This window comes from Abramis brama (genome assembly GCF_963993115.1).
Source record: "Abramis brama genome assembly, chromosome: 22".
Taxonomy (NCBI): Eukaryota; Metazoa; Chordata; class Actinopteri; order Cypriniformes; family Leuciscidae; genus Abramis; species Abramis brama.
The window spans coordinates 27,232,971-27,251,581 of record NC_139984.1 but is presented as its reverse complement, the minus strand read 5'-3'; the positions used below and the strand labels follow the sequence as shown (position 1 = coordinate 27,251,581).

General features: G+C 37.2%; 1 long non-coding RNA gene across 1 annotated transcript; it reads left to right on the top strand.

The window, feature by feature from the left end:
* Nucleotides 1–4,968: 4,968 nt before the first annotated feature.
* LOC311073639 lies at nucleotides 4,969–18,350 on the top strand. The gene is made up of 3 exons (XR_014604186.1): nucleotides 4,969–5,032; nucleotides 5,156–5,260; nucleotides 18,131–18,350. It is a non-coding gene; the product is annotated as an uncharacterized lncRNA (long non-coding RNA).
* The last annotated feature ends 261 nt before the right edge of the window (nucleotides 18,351–18,611 follow it).

Sequence of the window (18,611 nt, the reverse complement as noted above, 5' to 3'; positions counted from 1 at the left end):
TTACATGTATGAATTTCAGCTCCTGATCCTCCTCAGCACTTGATACACAGTGATGCGAACGGTAACGATGGCGTCGGTTTTACCGTATTAAAGGTGAACTAAGTAACTTTTTTACCTTAACTGAACAGCTTCGGAGTCACTGGAATGGTTATATTACTTATTTCGGGTTGAATGGTGGTCGTTTCGCACCCCCCTGGTGCCCGTGAGCGGAAAATCCACACTTGCAACTTTGAGCCGGCGGGGCGCCGGCCGCCGCGTCAGGAAGTATCGCGTGATATCAGGTCTCGCGATGTAACAAATTGCTTTACGGCCAAAATAAATCTGCTAAAATGCTGTCATTATTGCGCTCCCTCACACTGTTCGAACCCGAATGAAGAAGACGTTTTAAAGAATGTCCCATCTGCCTTGATGTCGTTGATCTACTAGCCTCTGGTGTCTGAGAATCGCCAACGAGTTTTTACATCAGTGTTGTCAAATATCTATTCCGAAGCTGTAGGGGGAGCTCTAGAAAGAAACCTGCGAGCAAAAAGCGAGAATACAGCGAAGAAACCCCGAAATTACTGAGCCCTGCTTTAATTCCAGGCGGGAAGGAAGTCGACCGGAAGTTGAAGTCGGCCGGGTGCCGACATCTTGTAGCAGAACTTCACTTGCGTTAGCATCCCATTGACTCCCATTCATTTTGGCGTCACTTTGACAGCGAATAACTTTACATCTGAGGCGTTTAAAGACTCCATTTGTCCATTATTTATTTCTAAAGATACACGACAATGTATAAAATGCTCCATTACCTTGTAGCTTATGTTATGGACCCGTAGAAGCAGTTTTTGTAAAAGTAGGCTAACGATTGCGTCATAACCACGCGACTCTCTGTCGCACACTAGAGAGATTACCGTATAGACGGGAGGAGAAGCTCGCGGGCAATCGGGGGGACGTGGAGGCAAAATGACAATATAATTAATCAGAATACCTAGCAAAAGTTTCTCCTGCTCCAAGCTTATGGACAGCTCCTACTCACACTCTCCGTCTCTGCAAGATTCGGAAGGGAATGATTCAGATTTCTCTTGGCACAGCTACTAGAAGGCAGACGGGTTGCTCACGTGGTCCGTGTAACGCCTTGCTCGGTTTGAGTCTGCGCGTCAGGAAAGGAAGTGCTAAGAAATCGCTGAAAATGGGCTTCACTTGTCTCAATTGAGTTCCAATGGGGTCGCTGTGTCCATTTCTTTTACTGTCTATGTTTAATTCCAGTGCGAGTCCTCATGCTTTGGAAGTGCAGTAGGGGTGTGAATCGACACTGGTCTCACGGTTCGGTTCGATTACGATTATCATGACATTGATTCAGTTCAATTCGATATCACGATGCACCACATCCTCAATTTTAAATTTTACTTCAAAAGTGATGTTCGGGAAGTCGCAGTGACAGAAACAGTGACATTCCAGACAGTTTAAGTTTCAAGGGAGTAAAGCTTGTTTATGCCACTAAGAAAAGGAAAATCTGTCAAATAAATTTTGTTTTAAAGAAATGTTCATTTAAAAGCAGCGCTCATTAATCAGTGTATGTTACCATTAAAGATGCGCGCATCAATCGTCGCCGAATCCGCTGTTGAAGGTGACGATCATCCATAATCACGCGTAACACAGAATAATTGTAATTTGACCATCGGGTGCGGATACTTAAATCAGAGAAAATTATTGGGGCGGGTGGATTATTTATTTTTGGCTGCGGATTCGGCGTTGGAGCTCATCCTGTACTCTAAAGCAGTCAGACTCTGCCAGGCATTAACAGCTCGGGGTGAAAACGGCTAACGTGGTTTATCAAGTTAGTGGTATTACCTCCTGCATATTCTATTTGTGTGTGACATGAGCGCACACAGCGCTTGTCTTCTGCAGGTCGTGCTTACCAGGTTGTTCATAAAAGTCGAAATGTGCCCAGATGTCGGCTTTTAAAGTAGTTGGAGCATTTTTTATTTTCTCGCACTCGCGTCTTTCCTCCCTCTGCCATTGTATGCTACCGCGACAAAGCACGTACGCGACAAATGACGTCAGAAAAGCGTCAGTACATTATAATCGGTTATGGTCTATTACTGAACCGATACCGAATCGTCCTCGTCTGCATCGCAATGCATCGTAGAAACGATTAATTTTTACACCCCTAAAATGCAGGAAAGTGGATTTGCTGTCGCAGCGCAGAAAACAGCATCTTCTTGACATGAACAACACAAACCAAACTCTTCCAGGCCTCAGCTACAACTACAGTTTTTTAGGGCGGAACGGCGGGTCAAATTAGATGTTGTTCATGGGCAGCCAATAAAGACCATGCAATTTTATGCAAATTTGTAACAAACCTACATAGTTTTGTGAGAAAGTGAGAAAGGAATTGCTGATGACGTTTCGGCAGTTCAGAATCGATTCTTTCCTTTAGAGCAGGGTTCACCAATCTCGGTCCTGGAGGGCCGCTGTCCTGCAGAGTTTAGCTCCAACCCCAATTAAACACACCTGAACCAGCTAATCAAGGTCTCATAGGCATACTAGAAACTTTCAAACAGGTGTGTTGGAGCTGGTTGGAGCTAAACTCTGCAGGGACAGCGGCCCTCCAGGACCGAGATTGGTGAACCCTGCTTTAGAGGACAATAACCTTATTTGTGACCATGGGTTACGACATTTCTCAATCGTAAATTGTTTCCTGTTCTCTTTCTCTTCTGTAAAAACAAAAAAAAGAACACGATCAAGTGAAACTTGAGAGAAAGCATTTGCTCGCATATGTATCATTTCGAAACATGCTTACCTCACCACAGTTATTTGTTCCACGGCACTTGCTCGTCTTCGCTGCCTGTGACATTATGTGGAAAAATCAAAGTGAAGTAAGCTTGCATATTCATCATGATAATTACAATACACATACATATGCGTTGAACTTTACATAATGAAAATGGACAGGAGTGAAAGCGGCCCCCGCACTCATTACAAATGGATGTGACTTTTACCTGGTTAGCACTCTGGTAATGAAGTGCCATCATCTTGTCCACAGCTGTGTGATGGATACGTGGGCCTGGTTAAAATACCCTCCGCAGATCCTCATCGCCAATTAGATGGCTGATAGATGGCATTATCAGTCACGTTAATGAGCACGGACTGACACGCGTGCCTGCTGTGGTCACCTGGCCTATGTGCCCCCGGTACCACGCGGCACCACATTTACCAGTCTCCATCCAGCTGGGCACGTTAAACATTGATAGCCTCCCAATTTGCTTCTGCCTCTATATGAGGTCTATATAGAACATTCAGATCAACCCAAACTCAGATTTAAAGAGAATTTCTTTCAAAAGAATGCATCACTTGCACTTAAAGGGATAGTTCACCCAAAAATTGTCATTACTCACCCTCATGTTGTTCCAAACCTGTATGAGTTTCTTTCTTCTGTTAAACACAAAAGAAGATATTTTGAAGAATGTTGGTAACCAGACAGGTGACCGCAGCCATCAACTTTTTTTTCTACTATGGAAGTCAATGGCTGCCGTCAACTGTGTGATTACCAATTTTTAAACTACGATTCCTGTGATTTTATATAAAAATGAATGCTAAATAAACTTCAAAAATAAAAATAAAAAGTATACATATTTGTATATTTACATACAAACATTATAAAGGAACATTTATAATAAATGCGTGAGTGTCTCAAAAAATTATAGGGACATTTAAAAGTTGATTTGAACCCCTTAACTGTCAACAAAAAAGTTTATAAGCATCATAAATTATCATTCGAAAGCTTAAAAACTCAAAACTCATCCTGTGCAAACCATTTTGCAATCGGACATTGCGTTACCATGGAAACAGTCCTTTAAAACCTTTTAGTAGGCCCCTCCCCCTAGTGGGCGGTGTTATTTCATATTACAAAATGTATATGAAATATTTTACTATCAAAATTTGTTCTAATCTTGACAAAACATATTGTCGGGGAAGGTCTGAGACAAGAGGTTCTCTTGTTAAACATACGATTTTATTGCAACTTTAGAGTAAATTTATTTTGTAAAATATATATTTATATATATAAAAAATTTTTTTTAGTATAGTAGATTTGTTTTAGAACTTTTTTTACACTTTCTTTTTCTTAAGTGCTTTAATCTTTAAAAAGATTATATTTTTATAGGGAAAAAAAATACTATTGAAGTCAATGGGGTCCATCAACAGTTTGGTTACTAACATTCTTCAAAATATCTTCTTTTGTGTTCAGCAGAAGAAAGAAACTCATACAGGTTTAAAACAACTTGAGGGTGAATAAATTATGTCAGAATTTTTATTTTTAGGTGAACTATCGCTTAAGGGGTTAATTAACAGATTTCTTTTTTTTAATCAACATTTTGTTCACTTTTGAAATTCACATTAAAACTATCCTGAAAACTTTTTTCGATGCATCCGGTATTTACTTTACCACCTAAAACAAATATGTTTGCTTGGTTACCAAGGAGTCAGCGCGTTTCAGTGAAGAGCTTGAGGTGAAGGGCAGTATGAGACATGATGTGTCAAGAAAACAAAACAATTAAAGTAAATATCATTTTTAACTTTTTTTTCTTTTACTGTGCTTTATTTCCAGCCAAGCTCTAATTATAACATATGTAAATAACGTGCAAATATGATTTAACTGTGTTCATTCACGATGTAAACTGCTAGCTAGGAAATTAGCCTTAGCATGATAGGAGTAACTTAGGCCATTTGTTAAACATATAATTTCCATCACTCAGAGAATGTTATCAAACACAATACTATATATAATTTTAGTTGTAATGAAAATAACACTGACTGTGGTGAAATATTTCAGAGTGGAAAAAATTTGAGAATTAACGTTAGCCTGTGCTGCATATACACGAAGGTTACATTGATCGTAGACTAATTAATTAAACTAGTTCCAGTGTGAAAAAAGGTTTAAGTAACGTTATTTTTTTCTTTTCTTTATTAAATTCACAGGACCAAAAGTGCCCAGTTAAAGAAACACCTAACAGAATGCATGTACTATACTACGGAATGCATGTGATCCAAGGTATTACAAATATGCCATTGTACATGTAATGTCAAGCAAAGGTAATATCAGGTTAATGTTTTCGTGTAACGTTACACTTAGTGTTTTTATGTGTGTGTGTGTGTTTTGAATGTTTTATCTCAGTACAGGCCCATGTGTTCACACGCAGCACATGCAGAATGAGCCCAAAGAAGACCTTCTTCGTCGCTGGAAAACGATAAGATGCAGGTTCGACTCAATGGATTATAGGTAAATATCCACTTTTTAAGCACTTTTGTTGTTCTCTGTGTTTCTTAAGTATTATATTAAAGCTTTTCTTCTCTTCTTCTTCTCTGATATTTATGGCGGGTCGCAACCAATTAAAGCTTTTACTTAGAAAACTGAGAAAGAACGATTCGTGCGTAACTCACACTGAATCTCGAACCGATTCAGAACGGTTTGCTAACTGCTTGACCGACTCGTTGTAAAGAGTCGGCTCAAAAGAGTGATTCATTCACGAATCGAGCATCGATGCACCTGTTCTGATTCTAAACAGCTGACAGAAAATACTGGATATGCCTATCCAGATTCTAGTCTATTGTGTATGTTTAAACTTGTTTTACCCGGAAACTCGTGCTCTTTGACTTGAACTGGCACGTAATACATTTACAAAGAATGTTTTTATTTCCGTTTCTGCTGGATATTTGTTTTTCTTTTAACTTTTGTTGTCATATGAGTTATGGTTTATGTGAAAGCGGTTGCTTGGTCTTGATTGTGAGGCGGTTGTTGCGTCTCCTTTACAAAGACTAATAGTACACCTATGCTGTAAATTGTCAATTTTATTTATTAGATTTTTATCACCTGTACAGAAAAAGTTAATTTTCATGACTGGATCAGAATCACGTGAGGGAATCGAGACATAGAGTGAAATATTGAATTTAAATTCAGTAGGCCTTCTTGGCTTGCACTTGAGAGGCCGTTGGCATTTGCTGCTTGAAATGCGCCTTTAGTCCCATGAACAACACAGGCCGTGACCGCTTCCTGATTGGAAACGTTTTTTACTTGAAAATAGCATCTGTTGGCTTATTAACATGAGTGGTCGCATTATAAGAACACATTATATTTGGTTCTCCAAGGGGTAGCAGAGTTACAGAGAGTAATTTAAACCATCAAAGACAAAAAAAAAAAAAAAAGAAAAAAGAAAGAAAAGGTTCTAGAGATGCACACAAACAAAGCCGCACACACACTCTTCTTAGTATCAGTGATGACTAGTTTTTCATCTTTTTTATCAGCAGGATAGCAGCGATAATCCTCGGAGCACAATGAAATGTGAAATCTCTGTTGTGTTTGTATAACTGGCATTCCTTATGCAAACCAAGCAACACCCAGAATCTCTCAGTGGACATCCTAATTAAACAAACTCACACGAGCATTACAGCCAAGGTTGTGATTTATGATATTGCCTCAGATAGTTAAAGCCGGCTTCCGTAAAAATCCATCACGTACATCACCGGACATTACCGCCCTAATTAAACACCCAAATGCCTGCAGATATCATGAAATTAGAAGAAGAAAAAAACACACTCTCTCGCCCTTAATAAAGCACTGCATCTGTGATATTACAGGATGGTATTGGAGATATAAAAAAAAAAAAATCCCTCCACAAATGTGAGCGTAATTTGTCTATTTTAGGCCAAATGTTTCTCACGATGTGAAACTGATTAATTATTTGAAATATACTGATTGCAACGAGCTGATAATGTGGCATTAAAATAATGACTCCTGAGCCTCTTCTGAGTTTGTACATTTAGCATCGCACAACCATTAGGAATAATCTGTCCAATTAAAGGTTGTGTAATTAATTAAGTGCACATTCTGTGAAAAGGCAAGAAGGGAGAATTTATCAAACTGCTGAAATATGACCTATCTTGTCCAAAAGACTAATATGTTTAAACAAAAGATGAAAATTGATGACAACATTATTTGTAACAAAATGCTCACTGTGCAACTATGATGCATTTGTCCTCAGATTGCGCTTCTTAGCATTGTCCTTACAGAATTCGTGATGTATTACCCCAGGCAGCGTGGCAATAACTTTAGATGAAAGGCCTGCCTGTCTGGGGACTGTGTTTTCGTAATGCATATCCTGCTTGATATCTCGACCGTAACGGCGTGCGCGAGGCTCGCAACCCTTGGTGGCAGCTGCGAAAGTGTGACATATGGCTGTTTTTAAACATAAACATGATCTTTGTAGGTTTATCTAGTGCACGACGCCACAATAATCTCCCACGTCAAGCACTTTGGACAGATTCGCCCGAGTTCTAACGCCATCAAAGGATTTCCGAAGCTTGGCAGGAGCGTTTCCTCTCTGAACGAGGCTGGAAGGGCCCCTGGTGCAAACCTTCTCTCTCTATTCGCCACAAAACCAAAGCCAAATAACCGTGTGTGGGCTTGGCCGTGGTTATCCGGGTACATGGGTGTGCGGAGGTGTGTGTTATTGGAGTTGCGGGCACAGGGTGAGCGTGTGTGGGCGTGTTGGCATACATGTGCAACATGGTGTTGTGGAGTACGCTGTGTGCAATTATACCCATGCGTGCATCGTATTCCTACAGTTTGGTGGGTTTTATGTCCCAATGAAAGAACACTGCATATTTTGCATAAAATGTTAATCAAGTCTCATGCAACATAGACAATGCATGACAAAAATGTATGGTTCGTACCTAAGAATAATGATAATAAAAAAAACTTTTTGAAGCACTTGACAGACAAATTCCCATGTAATCAATCATGATTTCTCAACTTGATTCTTCAGGAATCAATTTAATGTGTTGATTTGGTGATTTTTTATTATTATCAATGTTAAAAATAATTGTGCTGCTTATTAATATGTTTGTGGAAACCGTGATGCACTACTATTCAAAGGTTTGATTTAAAGTTTTAAATGTTTTTGAAAGAAGTCTTTTCTGCTCACCAAGGCTACATTTATTTGATCAAAAATACAGGAAAAACAGTAATATTGTGAAATATTATTACAATTTAAAATAACTGTTTTCTATTTTAACATATTTTAAAATGTAATAATGGTTCTTATTATTATCATCAATGTTGAAATAGAAAATTCAAAAGAACAGCATTTGTTTGAAACAGTAATCTTTTATAAATATAAATCTTAAATATCTTCACTGTTACTTTTGACCAATTTAGTGTGTGCTTACTGAATAAAAGTATTAATTTCTCTTTTTTTTATTGTTTTCATTTTAAATTGTAATACTATTTCACAATATTACTGTTTATACTGTATTTTTAATCATCAATTTATGTCTCAAACTTCAGTCAACGTTGTTACATTGGTGCTTCTTGCTCTTTAAAATCTTAATCTTAAAACCTTAATATTTTATGTCCAAAATAACATGACTTGCTAGAAGTGACATAATTTCCTTGGAGGGAAAGAAACTCCAACAGAGCAAGTATTAGTCATAAACCTTGAAGACTTTTCTAATAGCATAAAACACAACATATCCACCCTGTTGTGTCAACTCAATGTGATTTTTTTTATATAACTATTGAAATTCTTCCTAAATGTTAATCTTCTGCTAGCATGTTGTTCTTTCCTATCAAGTAATGGGCTTTATTAACTTAAAATGTCCACCCTGTTACACATTGCATTGTAAAAATGTCTTGTAACAAGGTGGACAAATTTCCTAGACCACATATGAAATATTTGGTCAGAATTATTAGGTTAGCCTGAGCATTACCAGCATTTTCTCCCCCTTATAAAAATGTTCTCCATCCTATAACCCTAAATCATAAATCTTTCTTTTTTTCTTCTTCTTTTTTTCCCTCAACAATCCTGCTCAGTCCAAAATCCACCAAACTATGACCCATTAGTCTTATGCCACATAAATAGACCTGTATACAGTTGCACAAGCACATTTGATGCATTGGACTTCTTAATGCAGAAGCATTCACCCGCAGTCGTGTGATGCAGGCCTGTTTTGCCGCACCGTCTTTCCGTGCCAGTATCCCATATGGCGGTGATAAGCACCATGGAGATTCTGGCCAGAGACGAATGCCACACCATTCCAACACAGGAACACATGTCGATCACTGCTCCCAACAGGATGCAGCTCTGTGGACATATTGCACTAAGCCTTACTGTAAAAAAATAAGGCACAGGAACCTCATAAATCAAGAGAACAATCCTGACGCGCCACCCACACATCTCACATTAAACAGACATTCCATTGTTCCAGTGCACATTTTTGACTGTTGACATATCCTCGGTTCCGTACCGCATTGAACAATAAACTCGCATTATTAGTCTGAGTCGTGGTGCGAACGCAGGGAAAGAGCTGGCTTCCTTTAGCAGGATATTTTTGAAAAAGCATAATATTTACACCGAGGCATCATGTTAAAATGAAGAGGAAAGCAGACAGAATGAACGGCTCATATATCAAGAGAAACCTTGAGGGTCAGTCGTCACGGGACGTTGCGTAATTGTCTTGGATGTTGAGAGGAATGTAAAAGTGGCTCATTTTTTTATTTGTATTTTTTTGGCTGAAGGGTTTGTGATGTTTTGCAAGACAAAAGTGGAGTGTGATTTTTACCTGATGAACAGTTTAATCAGTTAATGGATGAATAATAAACAGTAATCACCCACAAATGAAAATGATATCTTTATTTATACTTACTCATCCTCAGGTCATTCCAAACACATGTTTTTTCGGTGAACGATCTCTTTAAGATATGCATTTTCTCCATTAAGAAGTATATTTGCTCAGTATAAGACAGACGTTCATCAAAAATAAAAAAAATAACAAGAAACATCAACCTTGCATCAGTTTCATCACCAGGCTTGAGTGAATACACTAGTTAACGCCGGTTAACAAGCTGAGAATCAGATGTGTGGGCCGACCATAATCTGTCAAAACGTGTCATGTCTTGTCACAGCTTGACATGAGCTGAATGATAGGCCACATCAAGGGAAGAGTTATAGCGTTTAGCAAAGCTCCAGTCTGCCATGAAATAACCACACCTGTAGACGTGCCGCTGCAACCCACCTACATTCAGCTGCCAAACTCTGAGGTATAGCTGCAGTTTCATATTCGGGAAAAAGATTCCATGCAGAATCCGCTTGAGTAGCCTTTCAGGCCTTTTGAGCCCTTGAGAAATAAAAATGGTAATTGTAAGGAACTTAAAACTTCCACTTATCAATTAAATTCCTTTAATAATTCTTGTAGTACTTAAAGTAGTAGTTTTATGTTAATAGTGTAGTACTTTTGAAGAAAAACCCATGTGTGTGTGTGTGTGTGTGTGTGTATATATATATATATATATATCATTTCTTTTTTCTTTTTCCTGAATGGGTTACTTCAATGACACTGCAAATAATATACTGCACATTTTGTATTTTTCTAGTAATACATTTTTAAACATCCTAAAGACAAGATAAATTCACTTGAGATGCTAAATTTCATTAGATATAACTTTTTTTTTAGAGAGAGAGATTTGAAAAAAAGTTATTCTTAATCTTTTATGAATCAGACTGGTTATGTTGTATATTTGTCCTTTTCAAGAATAATTGCAATTGAATGTCATGAAAATAATTTGGTTCCAATGTTTTGCACATTGGTTACCGAAATGATTTGTAAAATAATGACTATTTTCAAACAGGTTTCCAGGACACACCCCTCCCTCATCTGCATTGGTTCGTTAAACAGATTGTCCCTCCCCCAATCTTACGCTATTGGTTGAGTCTGTGTTGCTATGTTGGGATGCTTAAACAGCAGAGCAATGTTTTGATTGTGCCTATGTGTTTTAGGGGAATCAACTTACACATGTCTTGCTTATAGTTGACTCTACACATTAAACTGGGACAGGAGAACGTGTTTAACATAAATAAATGACACACTTCACCTTTAAAATTATGATGAATCAAAACTGGCTTTTGATTTTCGGCTCTAGCCCCCAAAAGAGCCATCAGGAAGACAAGCAAGATGTCTTCCTGTCCAGAGAGAGAGAGAGAGAGAGAGAGAGAGAGAGAGGGAGGAAAAAAGTGTCTGGAGAGAGAGAGAGTTAGCAAAAGAAAGAAAGAAAGGAAGAAAGAAAGAGCGGCTGTGGCTGACGAGCAAAATGCAGAGAGAGGGAGGCATAAATCCTGTGTCCTATATAAAAAGAAATACTATCCATGTCAAGGAAAGGTGGGATGCCCTAAAATGAATGATAACAGACTCATTAAAAATAACGGCCGCCTAAATGATAAATGACCTGCCTCCCGAGAAGAGCAGCGCAAGGCGGCCTCTACAAATTAAGACCGCAGTGCTGTTAAAGGTGTTATTTTCCCAGTACTTCCAGCACCAAAATATCAAGCAGCCACACCATTATTTGCTCTTTATTACTGCCCAGCGACGGGACCTTTGGAGATTTAAGGCGAGCCTGTACATTATCAGCCTCTGTTATTTTGTTAATTATCTTGATTCGTGATTTATGACACGGTACGGCTTAATTAAAAAGTGAAATTGCATCAAATTGTAAGGGTTTTATAGACGATGGGGTCGGAACAAGCATTTGCAAGTGATGCATTTATATAAAGGAGTATTCAGTGCATTGTAGGAGGGAATCATGGGATTATACCTGCCTACACTCTTAGAAATACATACATACATACATGCATACATACATTGCATACATACATATACATATACATATACATATACATATACATATATATATATATATATATATATATATATATATATATATATATATATATATACAGTGAGGAAAATAAGTATTTGAACACCCTGCTATTTTGCAAGTTCTCCCACTTAGAAATCATGGAGGGGTCTGAAATTGTCATCGTAGGTGCATGTCCACTGTGAGAGACATAATCTAAAATAAAAAAAATCCAGAAATCACAATGTATGATTTTTTAACTATTTATTTGTATGATACAGCTGCAAATAAGTATTTGAACACCTGAGAAAATCAATGTTAATATTTGGTACAGTAGCCTTTGTTTGCAATTACAGAGGTCAAACATTTCCTGTAGTTTTTCACCAGGTTTGCACACACTGCAGGAGGGATTTTGGCCCACTCCTCCACACAGATCTTCTCTAGATCAGTCAGGTTTCTGGGCTGTCGCTGAGAAACATGGAGTTTGAGCTCCCTCCAAAGATTCTCTATTGGGTTTAGGTCTGGAGACTGGCTAGGCCACGCCAGAACCTTGATATGCTTCTTACAGAGCCACTCCTTGGTTATCCTGGCTGTGTGCTTCGGGTCATTGTCATGTTGGAAGACCCAGCCTCGACCCATCTTCAATGCTCTAACTGAGGGAAGGAGGTTGTTCCCCAAAATCTCGCAATACATGGCCCTGGTCATCCCTTTTTTAATACAGTGCAGTCGCCCTGTCCCATGTACAGAAAAACACCCCCAAAGCATGATGCTACCACCCCCATGCTTCACAGTAGGGATGGTGTTCTTGGGATGGTACTCATAATTCTTCTTCCTCCAAACACGTTTAGTGGAATTATGACCAAAAAGTTCTATTTTGGTCTCATCTGACCACATGACTTTCTCCCATGACTCCTCTGGATCATCCAAATGGTCATTGGCAAACTTAAGACGGGCCTTGACATGTGCTGGTTTAAGCAGGGGAACCTTCCGTGCCATGCATGATTTCAAACCATGACGTCTTAGTGTATTACCAACAGTAACCTTGGAAACGGTGGTCCCAGCTCTTTTCAGGTCATTGACCAGCTCCTCCCGTGTAATTCTGGGCTGATTTCTCACCTTTCTTAGGATCATTGAGACCCCACGAGGTGAGATCTTGCATGGAGCCCCAGTCCGAGGGAGATTGACAGTCATGTTTAGCTTCTTCCATTTTCTAATGATTGCTCCAACAGTGGACCTTTTTTCACCAAGCTGCTTGGCAATTTCCCCGTAGCCCTTTCCAGCCTTGTGGAGGTGTACAATTTTGTCTCTAGTGTCTTTGGACAGCTCTTTGGTCTTGGCCATGTTAGTAGTTGGATTCTTACTGATTGTATGGGGTGGACAGGTGTCTTTATGCAGCTAACAACCTCAAACAGGTGCATCTAATTTAGGATAATAAATGGAGTGGAGGTGGACATTTTAAAGGCAGACTAACAGGTCTTTGAGGGTCAGAATTCTAGCTGATAGACAGGTGTTCAAATACTTATTTGCAGCTGTATCATACAAATAAATAGTTAAAAAATCATATATTGTGATTTCTGGATTTTTTTTTTTTTTTAGATTATGTCTCTCACAGTGGACATGCACCTACGACGACAATTTCAGACCCCTCCATGATTTCCAAGTAGGAGAACTTGCAAACTAGCAGGGTGTTCAAATACTTATTTTCCTCACTGTATATATATATATATATATACACACATACTGTATGTACATTCAATTTTAAAGAAACCTTTATGCAAAAAAAGGTTCTATATAGGAAGAAATGTCTTAAATGATTGCATAATACTTTCATGTCTAACAGGTTATTTCTATTTTCTTCACAATAGAAGATTGAGGATCCAAAAAACATCATAAAAGTAGTGCATATGACTTAAATTCCAAGTCATAACAAGCTTTGTGTGAGGAAATGGCCAACATGTGCTTGGTACGTCAAACTTGGCATGATGTGCAAATGGGATTTTGGCGGAAGGGAAGGTTTTTAGAGGGCTTTTCTTTAATCTTAACTATCGTATGGCTTCAAAATCAAAACACATTGTGCTCCAAAATGGCTGAAAAATGGGAGGATACCGATGTAGGAAGGCAACAAGGCATGTCCGAATCCAATGCTCATGTCACATCCTGTCTGATCCCACAATCCTGTGCATTCTATTCCATGACAGTTGAGCTAAAATATCAAAATGGCTTTCTGAAACTTTTGATTTGTGGGGCTTTCGCACCGGAGGAACCTTTTCATAGTTCCTTGAACTATTAGCGGAAGATCCCAGATTTTGGAACTAGGAACGATTTTAGTTCTAGGAACTCTTTTTGGTGGAACTAAATTAGCTCCTATTTCAGAGTAGGCCAGGAACTACCAGTGACGTAAGTGTACTCTGATTGGCTGAACGCACGCAAAACACCAGCACCCGCCATTTAAAAAAAGCTGTGTAAACACACAGATTATTATAGCCTTAATATTTACTCCAGAAACTAACTCTACGAACATGGAAAACAGTGACAGATGGACCTCTCAACCTTTACGCTAAAAAGACAATCCAACGCAACTTTGAGGGGACCAAGTGAAACATGATTATGTATTTCTGCTCAGCTAGCAACACTGGACATCAACCACACGGCAAACGCTAATCTGTCCACTTTCTATGTATAACAGTCCTATCCAATAATGTATTAGACAGGACTGTTAGACAGACCATAAACTAATGAACACAGAGAATGCGAGCACTGTGTTCTCAGGCTCTGGCTGGTGTTCTCAGTAATAATAAAAATAAAAGTCACAACAACAAGCGCGGCTTACGTCATTTCAGAGATCCTACTGGAGGTGCGAATGCAACCAGGCAAATGTTCCTAAGGGAACCATTAGTTCTCGGGGAACCACCCTGGTGGCTAGTTCCTAGAACTACCCGGTGCGAAAGCCCCTTTTTGTGTGTAATTGTACATTTTTAACAGCTTTTTCTACTTTTGACGTCATTTCTAGCCATAAATTAATATTGTAGTAATTAAATATTTGTTTAGTTATCACCAAAGCTCTTTCTATTTTGTTGTAGATCATTAAACCGATATTCTGCCTCAGAAGTCTTCATGCACAAACGCTGCCTGCAATTGGGCAGTGAGGGAACAAGTCAGAACGGATGAGTAAATAATGACAGAATTTTGGTAGCACTGTTCCTTTAAAACATAAAAAAGCCTTATGGTTTGCTCGTCAACCTCATCAGACTAGTCTGGAGTTAAATGGGTTTGGTTTTAAATGGGTTTGCATGGTACAAACTCCAATTTCTGGAACTACGTGGGTACTGCATATATATAAATTCATTCACCTAGAAAATAGTCCCATCTCAAACGGGCATACAGATCGAATACAATTTCTGCTTCTAAAACTTCTGGTACCTGCTTCCATTGTAAGTGCCTTACTGTGAACTTGTTTTCTATCAGTGTAAACTAAGAGACAAGTCCAAACGATTTGCTTTTGTAATTGACAGAATACTGTGATAATGTAGAGCTTAATTTGTATTTATCATAAAATTATCCTTTATAAATCTGCAGGTTTTTCAAGATTCCTGTCTGTCCGTTTCTGGAACACTAAAGCCGTAAACATGTCCCAAAAAATCTCATGATTCATTAGTGATGATTTGATCACTCATGCAAGTAATTAAATTAATACTTGATGATGACTGCGACACACCCACAGTCAGAGGAGCATCTCAAATCCACCCGTTCATGTCAAATTGGTGTTTCTCACAACTTTTAAATTTACAAAATTACAAATTAATTTACCTTTGATGTCACGTCAGTCTAAAGTTCTTAATCGTTGAAAATAATTGAGTTAATCATTATTTTGTTATTGTTTTCCAGTAAAAATATGCTTAAAAAAAGATAGATTTTATTTATTTTATTAGAAGCAAAATTTTATAAGATTTAATGAAAAATTATATTCCATGTGGAAAAAGTCTTCATATCTTTTCTTTTGTAAAATATAATGATTTTTCTTTAAAAAAAGGTAACATTTTACAATAAGGTCTCATTTGTTAAAATTAATGTATTAACTAACATGAACTAACAATGAGCAATACATTTGTTAAAGTATTTGTTAATCTTAATGTTTGTTCATGTTAGTTCACAGTGCATTAATTAATGTTAATGAATAATGAACTTTTGATTTGAATGTTCTTTCTTAGTTCATGTTAACTAAAGTAGTTAACTAACTAAATGTTATTGTAAAGTGTTACCAAAAATTATTACATTATATAAAACAATATATCATATTTTTTAGCCAATCAGTAAAACATAAATCTAAATCCAATTTAAACAAATTTAAAATGCACAATTTGCTTGAAAAACTTAATTCCAGATATATTTTCAGAACAAAATTCTTCATATTATACAGAATTTTGCTTCTCAAGAATTTATTTGTTTGTTTTTTAGGATGTTTAAATTACTTTAAGATAATTTTTAATGGAAACTAAGACAAAAAACATTTTGTGCCTTTCTAACGTGGTACACAGATGGTGCTATTATTCTGTGATTCACTGTGTACCTGCCGAATGTCTCGCCTTTTTGTGCAGCGAAACATCAGTTGTCTGCCATTCTCACTCCATTCTCACAGGATTGATAGATGTCAAACCCATAGGAGGAGACATGAGAGATACTGTATGTCAGAAAGAGCAGCGCCTCTTTCTTTATTCTGTAGTCGCTGGCATTCCTTTGCCGTGAGAACATCGTCTGGCACAGACAGTCCAGCGTTGTCAAGCATTCAAAGACCTGTGAAGACAAGAGTTATGAAGCGGGAGACTGTGCAATGCGTTTAGTTCTCAGATTCAGACGCTTTATTGTTCTCCCTTAAGCTGTTAGACAAACCATAATAATGAGACACATCATAGCGGTTTTGAAAATAATAAAGCGTAAGGTTTTACTTATTCGCATTAAATTGAAACAGGTGCAAGGCCATTTTAGAGATTTGAGATTCACTTTAAGTTGATTTTGTGATATACACTGAAGTGGTGATTTAGCAGTAGCGGTTTAAATACTTTAATGGTGCTTTTCTGTGAAGGCATAATGTCTGATGATCTCATAAGAAATGCTTCAATGAAGAAAGAAAATAATACAGGGTTGAAACGAAGTGTGTGACAATTGAATTTTAGGGTCAACTATTCCTTTAACTGTCAGAATCTGCTGACATCACTGGAAAAGTTTGTCAGTCGCATAACACTGATAATCTTTTAGTCTGCATAAATAACCAGTTGCTTAAGATGGAAAAGCCCTGTGCTGTTGGTGCTTAGTCATACATAGTCAATGCCTTCAGTGATTCTTGAGAGTATGGGATGAAACGTCCCACAATCTCCCCTGCCATTAGACTTCTCTTTAAATTACAATTAAAATTACATTAAATATACATTATTCATTGAAAATGTGTGTGTGTGTGTAAGTGTTTGTGTGTGTATATATATATATATATACATGCACAAATATATATTTATATACGTATAAATATACACACTCACGCGTACGTGTGTGTGTGTGTGTATATATATATACACACGTGCATACACATATATTAGTAATATAAACAAAAACTTTTATGTTGGATGCGATTAATCTTAACCGCATCCAACATAGAAGTTTGTGTATATATTAAAAGGTGTTTATATAAAAGGTTGTATATATATATATATACTGTATATATCAATATATATACAATCAAATTATAATTCTAAATTATTCTATGTATTTCTTCATTTAAAATACATGAAGTATATATATATATATATATATATATATATATATATATATATGTACTTCATGTATTTTAAATGAATACATAGAATAATTTAGAATTATAATTTGATTGTTCTTAAAAAAATAAAAATAAAATAAAATAAAAAAATATATATATATATATGAAGAGTTCAGATGCAAAAGCCTCTAAGTGCCATCTGAAATTTTCTTCTAGAATGATCACTTTTATCAAGCTTGTATATTTAAGTTCAGTAATTTCTCTTAAATTACAATTAATAGGTAATTTTCATTGCCATATATATATATATATATATTATATGTGTATATATATATATATATATATATATATATATTATATGTGTATATATATATATATATGTGTGTGTGTATATATATATATATATATATATATATCTGTATATATATATATATATATTTACAACAAATTGTGAAGTGCAATTAAAAGTACTTAACATTCTTTATGCAAAACACATATATTGTATATGGAAAGAAAACCAGGAATATATCGACTTCTAACATCTATCCAATGATTTACTCATCTAACCCAGTAATAAAATGTCATTAAATGATCTCAATTTGTTCTCAGCAAATATCGATATAGTAGCAATACATTTGATTAACTAAACACCATACAATTAAATTAATTGTTGATAACCCTCAAACTTTTTATGTTTTCAGGTTTGCAGTCAGATTCGTCCCAGGGCTCAAGAATCTCTACTTTATTAGGTCTACTTTTAAAGTCTTCCAAGTTAACAAATCCCCAAGAAGCAGACACTGAGCTGAAGCATGAGAGAGCAGGTAGGTCTGGTGTGTCCTTCAAACCTTAGTTTGCTGTCCCTGCCTGCAGAAACGAGTGGAATCGCCCAAAGTAGGTCAGTCTTCACTCTCCTGGGTCAAACACGCCTTCCTATCTGCGCAATACTCGAAATGATAACGTCAGTTGTGACAGCGTTCTGCTGGTGGAGACGGGAGGTGTGGTGGTCTAGAGCTCTGAGGTCCGGCGGGTCAGGTTTCGAGATCAGAACGCCTCCGCTGTTGGTCATCAGAGAGATAAGAAGGCCGGCTTTGCAACCTGTCATAACCATGGGCAAGTGAGAATAACTGAAAGTCTTTGCTTGGGATTCTGGGATTGAGATTTTTTCGCATTTGCGAATTATTC